This window comes from Falco rusticolus, chromosome 3 (genome assembly GCF_015220075.1).
Source record: "Falco rusticolus isolate bFalRus1 chromosome 3, bFalRus1.pri, whole genome shotgun sequence".
In the NCBI taxonomy this organism is placed as follows: domain Eukaryota; kingdom Metazoa; phylum Chordata; class Aves; order Falconiformes; family Falconidae; genus Falco; species Falco rusticolus.
Genome location: NC_051189.1, coordinates 49,915,874 through 49,927,188, shown reverse-complemented (window position 1 = coordinate 49,927,188; position 11,315 = coordinate 49,915,874). Strand labels below are relative to the sequence as shown.

Here is an 11,315-nt window from a genome sequence, read left to right as displayed (position 1 = left end):
TGAATAATTTAGGTTGTGACAATGGTGGTGAGGCCTTCTCCTTCAGCTCTCCCTTTTCCAGGCCAAACCAACCCAGCTTGCTCAGCTGTTCTCTCAAGTCACATACTCCAGCCCTTTGTCCGCCTTGGTGGCCCTCAGCTTTACTTGCTCCAGTTTGTCAGTGTCTCAGAATCGGATGCATTACTCCAGATGTGGTCTCACAAGTGCTGAACAGAGGGGAATAATCACTTCCTTGACTTGGTTATTTTTTTAATAAAACAGCCCAGTATGAGGTTGGCTTTTAACACTGCAAAGATGCACTGCTGATTCATGCTCAGTTTGTCCTCCAGGAGCCCCAGGTCCTTTTTGCAAAGCTGCTTTCTAATATGTTGGCCTCTAGACTGTTCCAGATGCAGGAGTTAGTATTTGCCTGTGTTGAACATCGTGAACTTATGCATAACTTTAGGTGTAGATGCTCATTTTGCACACACAATGCATAATTGCATATGCAATTACCTGCTTGTATATGTATCCACCATGTTTATAGACACATTTTGCTAGTTTTTTGTTGACAGCCTCATTGTTTCCAGAGAGCAACAAAACAGTAAAAATCCTAAACTTCATATATATGCAGGGAGACATCTCTCTGTGCATTTAGAACACTTCTAATGATAAACCTCTCTGTTAGGTAGGATTCTGTTTTGTTTTTCACTTGCTTTCCTTGACTTTTCTCATTTTTAGCTAAGGGCAGTGAGAACTGCATGAGACATATTGGCATAATTGCTAACACAGACTTGTCTGGACCTCAGGAGGTGAGTCTGTACTGTATCAGCAGATGGCATGTAAGAATGCTTTTCAAAGAAGAAAAGTTTCCTCCATCTTCCAAAGAGAGCTTCCTTCTCCTGTCTTTATTGGAGGTCAGATTGCTGATCGGCCTCCTCCAGAGTTGAAGAAATTCCTCTGAAGAGCCCTTAAACTGCATTTCAATTATACAGGAGGCTGCACTGGCAGGACCGTTTTATTTCCCAGACACCCTGTGGCTTCTCAGAAGTGATGTCATTTTGGAATCCCCATTACAGGTAAAAAAGAAAACCCTCTCCTGGCAGCTTCCAACAGAAAATGTGCCTGAAAAGGCATATCTAATTGACTTAGAGAGAATCAAGTGCCCTCTGTAAATAATGTTTACACAGTGTAAATCTCTCACAAATTAGGCACCCAGAGGAATGTGCTCATCAGCAAGGAGTTACAGGGCAGCATGAATCTTTAGTGGCCCATAACTACAAAAGACTAAATATTCAGATTAATTTGAATTTACAGACTTCAATGTTCAAACTTCTGTTTCACACTTTACAACACAAAATGAGTGTTCTCATTTTCAGGTCTGCTGGTGGATGCTAAGAATTTAAAAATCAGCTGATACAACAGTGGCCTAAGTAAGATCTTTTGAGCTTAATGCACTTTAAACAATAAAGCAATTACTAAGATAGAATGAGATGTATTGAATATACTCCAGGATTATTCAAATGCCAGACCCCAGCCTGGGTTCAGGCCGTGTGTAAATTTTGTTTGGTCTTTCCCAGGTCCATGAGAGATGAAGTCCCTAGCATTCTTTTGGGAGCCCCTGTATTTCATATTGTTTTGTCATTCTTTCAGAGATCTGGAGTTTGTCCACTATTTCCTGCAGTGAAAACCTTGGTAAAAGTCACCCAGAGAATCCTAGGAAAGGGAACTGCATTTTGGTAAAAAATAATAGAGGTCTTGTTCTAGTGATTATTGATAAAGGCAACAAGTTATATCTTTATTGATTCTGGCTTATTTCTTCTACATAAAATAAGACTTTTTGCTGCCTTTGGTAATAAAACATTTACCAGACTCTTATTATTGTTGTTGGTAGAAGCCCTTGCAGTCTATAACTGTTAGTGCAAGAATGAAGAGTTCTGGGTAAAAAAATTGAGGGAAAGATATGAGTGGAAGTTAACCTTTGTTAAGTGTAATTAATATATATGAAAACACAAAATGTTTGTTTTTCAGTTTCCTATCACATTTTCCATCTGGTCTCAGCAAAGCTTTTAAACTTCCACTTCCTCTGTGCAGTTTTGCAATATTCCTATTCACAGGAAGTAAGAGGAAGAGCTTTATGAGGGATATGTTACAAATAGACTGTATGTAGGTATTCGGAAAAAATAGCTGGGCTCAAATCTGATCTGGTATGAACTGGAGACTCTTCAATGGAAGTGTGAAATTCATCTTGTTTCTGATCTGGTGCTTCATTCTGCAGCACTGGTTATTTTTTTGTACAAATTATTTTTTCCTGGTGCTTTTCATCTGTAATCTCAAAGCACCCTATTAAGCAATGATGAAGGACTTTATAATTTTTAGACTTGATAACTGTAAATACAATCCATGCTTAAGAAATGCTTCAACAGCTAGAAGCTGGTAGCAGACGTCACTGATGTGCTGAGCCAGGTCCCTTTTTTCCCAGTCTAACACACCATCAATATGCTGCTTCCCAGTAAAAATGAGCATTTCATAAACAGAATTAATAACAGAAAAGCTCTCAACAGTTTATGAAAATAAGAATAAAGTGATCAATTATAGCTTTGGGTCTTGATTGCAAAGAGATTAGTCGTAGGACTCATGAATGTGACAAGAACAGAAGGGCACTGGTGGATTGCGTTGTTCTGCTCAGATTTCTCTCAACAACAATAGGAACCCCAGATCCCAATAAGGAGGGGGCCTATTGCTCACACAGTTTTGTAACAGCAACACTGAGGTTGTTACAATGTGCACGTTACATAGCAAGGCTGTAGAAGCCTACACAGAGCCATTTTTTCTTTTTTTTTTTTTATTTTTTTTTATTTTTTCTTTCATCACTGAAGCCAGCTAGAGCCTTCTAGTGTGAAATTTGAGAGCAGAGCCAAGCTTCCTCTCCTCTAAACATTCTAAAAGATTGATGAGCTCAAAATCTGCATCAGGATCAACATCCACGTTTTGCAAATGGCATCTGTCTTACTAATTAGCTGATACAAGCCTCCAGATCTCAAACTGCAAATATAAATATTCCATGACTTTAATCTATCTCCAGTCCAGCTACAGGTTACTTATTCAGTTACTCACTTCTTAAAAAATTCACTTCTTACTAATTTTACTTTTCAGAAAAGTAAATTAATTGTCATAAAAGCAGAGTGGTTGAAGTTATTTTATTTTTTCCTGAAAGCTTGAAACCACCGATTCACAAAGCTTTCCTCCCTCTTGTGCCTTCTCCTGCCACCCCTTTCACAGCCCACAGGTATAACAAAACAATTTTGCAAGATGAATCTTACAAAGTCAATGAACACAAGCTTGTAAATCTGGCACTTGAACAAGCTCTATTATTTTTAACTGCTTTTGTGTAAGACAAGAGGCTATGTAAAGAACAGGATGTTTTGAACATTGAACTCTGGTGCATTACCTAATACTGCTGTTACAGATTTGATGTAATTTCTCTGCAGGTGTCAAAGGCATCATAAAGAACATGCTACTAGGATGTTGAAAATTTGACATATATAAGCCTGGTGAACTTATTGATAGTTCTTTTATGAACAAAAATGCCAAGTTTGCAGTTTGTGTTATGAACAATTTCAATTACAACACAGCCTATTCCTGCAGTCCTTTTAGATTTTATTTTTAGATTACTGTAGACAGGATAGTTAACAAACTTTTCTTAATGTCCACTTTTTTAGAAGATGTGTGAAGCCATCTTTGTCTTCCTTAGAACATGGGGCTGCTGCATCTTCCTTAAGTAGGAAAGGATAATTGCATCCCTATCCTCTCCGCAGCATTGCTCTGCAGCCAGGTTCTTGGTTGCTCATCTTGTTTCAGTCCCTGGGGGGAATTCACTGATACAGAAAGTAGTCGTTCCAAATAATGCAGGTGTCAGAGGTCTGTGTGAGAGGGAGGCTTGGCAGAATCTTTTGTGGTATTTTTCACAACATTGCCCACACAATGGCTGGACAGTACTGTCCTTCCTTCAGTTGTCAGGTGCATTGGAATGTGTATAGAAGAAAATAGTAGATCCAAGACTTTAATGTGCAATTAAAAGGAAGTTATCATTGGAAATATGAACCATCTTTTTTTTTTTTTTTTCCAGGCAATTTTTCTTGAGGCTTTAGTACCTGCTGTCCTGCAAGAGGGCACATTGTGTTAGTTGAGACATCAAAGAAGGTATCATATTTTAGTGAGATTTTCAGTTGATTTTGCCTTTTCTTTAACTTCTGTCAGGGAAATTGTCCTTTCTGACCATATGCACAATAAACCTGAGGTTAAGTGGCTGCACGTATGATACAGATGTAAGCAAGGACTTGATTTTACATTGTGAAAACATGGCTAAAACTACAGTGGAAGAGCATTGTTGCTGTGAGTTAGGAGCAAAACAGTGAACGGGGCTTCTCTGAAGAGGGACTGCACTATTTGCTCTGCTGTTCCTACCTCTCTCACTGATTCATTTTCAACACCCTCTTCATGCTTCACTCACTTTGTGTCCTGGCTTCTAGATACATTCCTCCATGGTCACTTAGTATTGTCTGATATCATCTTACCATCCTACATGGTTCTTTACAGACAACTATTATCAGCTTTACGCTCACTTATTCTCAAATTAGTGCCATTGTGGTGGATGAGCTAAGAACTGTGCTGCTCTTGGTGTCCTCGAAGTATCACATTTCCCCTGGGCCACTCATTCAACATGGGGTGGGAAAAGTCACATTCCTTGTTAAACTCTGCTACTGCCTAATGAGACCCGCCTGTGTTGCCTTTCTGCATGGAAATGCTGGCCGCTGGAAACACCTGTTCCGTCACCCAGTTTATATTTCTGTCAGTGTAAGGGAAGTCCCTGCTGTACATTTGTCAGTGCTTTGGCCTAGTTTTAAACAGTCAGGTTTAGAGGTAATTTTGATCCTAATCTTGCCATCCTGATTTGATACATTTGTTTTGTGTCCATTTTGTCCTGCTGTAAATGACTGCACAAAGCATGAAGCAATGGTGAGAACCCTCTTCAGGGGCTAGCTGGGGTATGGGCTGGACACTGAGATGAGAGGAAGAAGTGGGAGGCAGCACGCCTCCTTTGGGTCCACTAGAAGAGCTGGTAATGTGACACATACTCTTTGTGCATGGACTTGTCCTCTTTGGCAGATGCATGCCTGCTTGCTTGCTGGGGGCCTGTTGAGCTTCTGTATTGCCCTGCATCTAAGGTAATGATCTCAGTGCCTCCAGTGCTTGAAAACCCAGTAAGAAATTTATGCGTAAGAATAATCACAGTTAATTTAATTGTTTAATTGTATATGATTACATATGTTCTTTGTAGTCAGTCAGAGCACCTCGTACCTTGCAGGATTGATTTAACCTAGAGGGAAGAGAGCTTACTACCTCATTCTGTCAATGGGGTGTTAAGGAAAATCGAGTACTATATACAACTGTTTGTTGTACTGCCAAGTCTTATGGTTTTATTTCAAATTTAATTATATTTGATGTTTTTAAGCCTTTATTCCTTAAATGAATGGATACTGCAAGAATCTAAGTATTCCTTTTTAGAAAGTAGCTTTCATAGCCACACAGTGTGTTGTGAAGCTTTGGAAACTCACAGAGTAGGAGACAAGCAAGGATGTTGTGTATACCCTTTGGAAAGTCTTATGACTTTTCCTGCAGCCCCATGATTTTTTTCAGCTTTGATTCACAACTTTTGAAAATTTGGAACAGCTGACAATACTTCTGTCCATTTAAGGTGCTGCCATTTAACCCAGATGGTACTCAGAGGGTAGCCTCTCTGGCAAAGGAGAGTCTTAAAAATGCACAGCTCATCTTTTACAGTGCACAGCACAATGGGACTGGGAGCCTTTGCAGAGAATTTCAGGCACAACCACAATAAAAATAATAAATAAATGAGGCATCTCATTCTACCCAGAGATGCTGTATAGAGCTGCTGTTAAAGTGCACATTTGCAAATAAAAGCAGCCTAAATTTAACTATGACTCAATTACACTAAATCTGACCCATTTTTCTTCTGTGATTCCATTTAACACTTATTTACATTCTTAGACTTGGCACTGTTGGAAGCAAAGGGAGGGGGAGCAGGCATTTTCATCCTCAGAATTGCTATAAAAAAATGGTGATTAGGAAAACAGAGCTATAGTCAGCTTGAAGCTGGGTAGCTCATTTGAACCCACTATAAAAGAAAAGATCGTTTTCTCATCCTATTAAAACTCAGTTAGCAACGGCTGTGTAGGCGGGAGGAGATCAGAAATGAACGTCCAAATTGGAGTTTGTACAACTGGGGTTAGATCCAAAGCAAACTGCCTGATTAGTGAAACAATTTGTATTTTACAATGACAGCAAATAGGTAAATCTTGTGAGCGTCAGGAAACCCTGGAGGATTTTGAATGGGAGCACTGACGGGTTTGCAAGTTACACTTTGATTAGAAGGCATCCTTGCCTCTGCTTTTTCATACTCATGTTGCAGGGACATAAACAAGAGGCACTCAATTTGCTAAGGGTATTTATTTCTCCGTCTCTGTCTCTTGTTTTTACAATCTACATGTAATGACTAATTGGCTGTCTTTCCCCGGCTATTTTATGTTTCTCTTGCCCTGGTTACAAGTCGTACTAAATCAGTATATCCACGGGGACCTATAGACAGCCAACATTGCCAAATGATATGCAGCATTCCCCTTTCTCTCTAAGTGTAAAACATTTACAAGTAAATTTACAAATGCATTAAGAACATTTCCCCTGCTGGCTGTTAGTGTTTATTTCTTCCCCTTCTCCTCCCGGGAGCGGACACCTTCCAGCCCCTCACCTTTCACACAGTGCTCTCCCGTTATTTGCCTCCTTCCTTCCCTGTCGCCCCTTTCCCTCCTCCTCCTCCTTTTCCAGTTCAGCAGCGCAAATTTCTATTTGTGCCAGTGGGGCGGCCTGGCGAGACCGCAATTGCTCTACCCCACAGATTGACGAGCCCTCAGATGCCGATTTACTGTACATGGCAGCCACGCTGGAGCCGAGGCACATCTGGAGTGGAGTAAGCTTACTCAGAAACAGGGGCCAGCTCCAGCCGGAGCCAGCGGAGCTGAGCACGGCGCTGAAAGGCAGCCCTCCTGCCTCCCCTTCCCTCCTCCCTGGGTACATTTCCTAATGTAAACAGAGGCCGGGGGGAAGGACACAGTAACTCTTTGCTGCGTGTTTGTCATTTCATGTTCTTTATCTGCTTGAGGTCAAAACTGGAGCTCTGGAAAAACAGAAGCTTTGCTTTTATTCTAAATAGCTGAAAGCCAGCTCTGCTGAAGGGAGGGGGGGCGGGAAAGAGTTTGCTTTTGTGTTTATTTGTTCCACTTTATGGCAATTTGGGGGATAATTTCATTATCTGCAGCCAAATTGAAAACAAGCTGTTGTCTATGTTAATGATAACAGCATATTATTTTATGTACGGTAGGCATGGAGCTCTCTAAACCACAAGTGGACTGGATTTCTGCTTACAGCTGTACTGCTGTAACTTTTTTTATAGTCGCAAAATGAGACTTTCCCTTTTATTATCTGGAGACGAAAAAGGTTATGGATGGCTGCTTTGTTTTACAAAATGACAAATACCTTTCATGACCCAGTGCCAGCCTGCTGTCCCACAAATGCATTTTAGCTCTGTTACTGCAAAGAAAAAGTGTGTTAATTTTGGGGCAGATCTGCTGATTTTATAGTCCAGTTTGCTGGACTGCTGAATTTTAGCCTCTGTAAAGAAGTGGGAGAGATTTTTGAGGCATTTACTGACTGTCAGCAATCTGGATGAGTACTCTGTGATTCTTTACAGGTTTTATATATTTTTATTTCTTCTTTCTAATAGCAAAATGATAAAGTTTATGGGTTAGTTATTCAAATGACATTAAAATGATAAACATGCAGTTTAAAATGGCTTTTCCCACTCAGTATTCCTTGCAACTCAATAGGTTTTGCAGTGAATAAAGGAGAGAAAACAAACCTCAGAACACATTGCTGCTGATAACGTACTGATGCAGGCTGTGTTAATTTAGCTGGCTTTAAAGACTGTAGTAAAATTCTCATTCTGATGAAAACAGTGGTTTACCCAGTATGGAGACTGTTAAACAATCTTGCTCAGTAAATCTACGAATAAACTGCTTTGGGTCAGCCCCCCAAACATTTTTGTCTATAGGATTAGAAAATCTTTGATCACCATACAGTTTTCTAGGGGCGTTCGTTCATTGTCTCCCTTCAGTTCACAAACCATGCTCAGTATTTTAGCCTTTTGGTGGATCAATTGTGACTTTCCAGATGGGTAGGTTGCTTCCATGACTCTTGATGGAGGCTGGCCTATCACATAGGAAAATTTGGCCTGGGCTGCAAGTGTGGCTGGGCAGCAGCTCTTGCACTGTGAGAGTGCAAAGTTTCAGCAGTGCCTCCCCCATGGGGTTCTTACAATTGCTGTTGCATATTCTGTGTTGATATGCCATAATTCTTGTACAAGAGATGGCAATATAGCTAGCATACTTCTGTATTACTGTTTTTCATGGATACTGATTTAGCTGATTTTAATGTTTTCTCTTAGTTTCCTGGTATTTCAGATCCCAGTAGGAAAGAGTCAAAATTCCTCATGAACCACCTTGGCCAGGTCTCAGCCTTCTAACCCAGGGAAGCACTGGGCATTGCCTCCCTATGGCTGTTTAAAAACCACTTGAGGTGAAATACAATAAGGAGGGTACTGACTGCGTGGCAGAGGTGTTGGTCAACTTGGAAAGACTGAACTGCACATCTCCAAGGTCTGTAATAACCTTTCTGTGCCTGAAGCCTAAAGCAGCATCATGCGTCCAGGTACAAATCCAGGGATGGTGCATAATTTTGCATGATCTAAGTGATTACTGAGGTAGATAAAATGGTTTGTTTGGGGTGAAATTATTTATTTGCAAACCCCCAACATTTGTACACAGAAAGCTGATGGAACCAGTCTCAAAAGTAAAGCTGTTTGGCAAACTTCAGAGAGACCTTGGCAGTTGACTGAAATCTAAACTTTTTGCAGGGACAGTTGGATTTTGGCTAAGTTCTTCTGGAAGCCTGCAGGGCTCTGGAGGAGTCTTGCCTAGCTGGCAGAACATTGCTCAGTCCTCTGACTGCCAGGATAGAGGATTGGTGGCCTGTCATTGCAGAATGGCCCACCAAGTAGTCTACCTTTGAACTAGAGACCTCAGGGCTTCCAGGTTTCAAAACTGGGACAACACATTTTGAAATTTTGTTGATATGTTTTGATATGCATTGGAAATATTTTGATTTCAATGAATTACCAAATCCTGACCCCCAAAAATGTTCCATAGGAGTTTTTTGAACAGCCTTATTCCAGTCTAAGTTTAATGACCCTGAGGGGAAAAAAAAAAGGTTTCTCCATAAATAAAATAGAAATAAGACAGAATCCAATGAGTGAGCCTGAAGCAGGATTTCTCTGACCTTACTTACTGGGCATATCTGCCTGTAATCCCACTTGTGTCCCTGGACCTCCAGTAGACTGGTCTGGGCTCACTTACACAGTTCCCATCTTAATTTTAAATGTGGTATCCTGATAATAATTGACTGTTTGTTCCCCTTTTAATTTAGCGCACATTTGAAATTGATTCAACTCCTTGTTTTGCACTAATGCAAGAAGTGTCCACGAATTCTCAAAATGAAATCTCCTTGGTAGATGACTACGCATCCTACTAGTTATACTATTTTGATTATATTAATAACATGTTCTCCAACTTAAGCAATGTGCAGGTGCAAAACTCTAATTCAGCAGTACATAACTCTTTCATCTGCCATTTCTTGCCAGTAGATTTCCTGCCCATATGAATGCTTCTTGTGAAATTTCTGGAGAATGGCTGCTGGGCTTTTGCCAGTTGTCAGAAAACAAACACACAAACAACTGCCTTCAAAAACTCAACAACCTCCCCCTTCCCCAGTCCTCTCTTTTGGAAACTACTACTTCACAGTAGATCTTCTGCACCTAACAACAAAGACCAGTTGTGAAAAAATAAGCATTGTGGATTAATGTAGCAAAAGTAAAAGTCAAAAATTTACTAGAGCTGAGTGGTGCCAATAAGGTTACAGTGCCTGACTGTGTATTGGTATGTCCCTTTGGCTCATGTGGGTGCCTCACTTTAAGTATGTGCCCCTGTCTATCCTTACTCAGTTACTCACTCTGTAACGCTTCTTTTGAATCCTATCCAGATGTATTAGATTTAAAAGAGAATTGGCCATGACAAATAATAACCAATTTTTAAAGAGTCCTTAGCTCAGTGTGGGTTTTTTAAGCAAATGCAACTTTGGGACCTACATATGTGCTCAAACAGCAGCAAAACCTGTGGAAGTTGCATTCACAAACTGTTTATTCCAGTAGGCTTTGTTCTCTGTGACCGCCATCCAGAAATGAAGACAGAAGAACATTTAAAGAATCAGAGGAGATTTCACTGTTTGAAAACTGTATCAGTAGGTGTTAGTCTGCAAAAACATGTGTGGGAAAAGGGCAGTTAAACTAACCTAGCTATTAATACTGTACTTTAAAGGGCAATAGATCTCTTTAACATCTAAATAAACTGAGAAATCTGCCTAGAAGTAGAAAAGGAATTTCCAGTTTCAAGTGTGTTATTTCCTCTCAATGTGATTATTTACGGTATATCTGTTCCATGTTTTTTACAAAATATATTATTAACACTTGAATGGTATTTCAGCATGAGATTATGACAGATGCAAAACAGTCAAGCACCAACATTTGCAGTATTTCTTACCCCAAGATAAACTGTTGTACTTCCTTTGCCTGCTTTTGGTGTTTTGTTCTGTTAAAGCAGTAGAGGATCCATTGAACTGGGGCCTACCGTTTGAATTGGCATTTCTCAGAAGAATAAGAACAATCATCAATTATGTATTTCTCCAACAAAAACATATATTCAGTATATAAATGTTCAGATTATAATTCCACACCACATACATATGTATCCTAAAAATTAAACCACAATAAATGTTAGACTAAGCAAAAACGAAGAACAGAAAAAAAATGAAGTAGAGGGAAAAAGAGGAAAAAAGTAGAAATAAAGCAACAAGAATAAAAATTCAGACATTAAGTAATATAGTCAATGTGAAAAAAGAGCTTAAAGATGAAGTTAAGGGAGAGGGAAAGGAACCTATCCACAAAATTGTTGCAAAAGTACAATTTATTATTATCAGGCAGGTGAAATTCCAATCACAGTCATTGCAGTCAATTCAGGTGTCCTGAAGCACAACACATAAAACTCAAGGGCTTTTAAATGTCCAAGATTAAAGAAAGAGTCCAACAAATT

General features: G+C 39.8%; 1 long non-coding RNA gene across 1 annotated transcript; it reads right to left on the bottom strand.

The window, feature by feature from the left end:
• Positions 1-3,621: 3,621 nt before the first annotated feature.
• On the bottom strand, positions 3,622-7,122 carry LOC119143963. Its single transcript, XR_005102903.1, has 2 exons — positions 6,809-7,122; positions 3,622-4,141 (listed from the first exon to the last, which is right to left on the bottom strand). It is a non-coding gene; the product is annotated as an uncharacterized LOC119143963 (long non-coding RNA).
• Between the last annotated feature and the right edge of the window lie 4,193 nt (positions 7,123-11,315).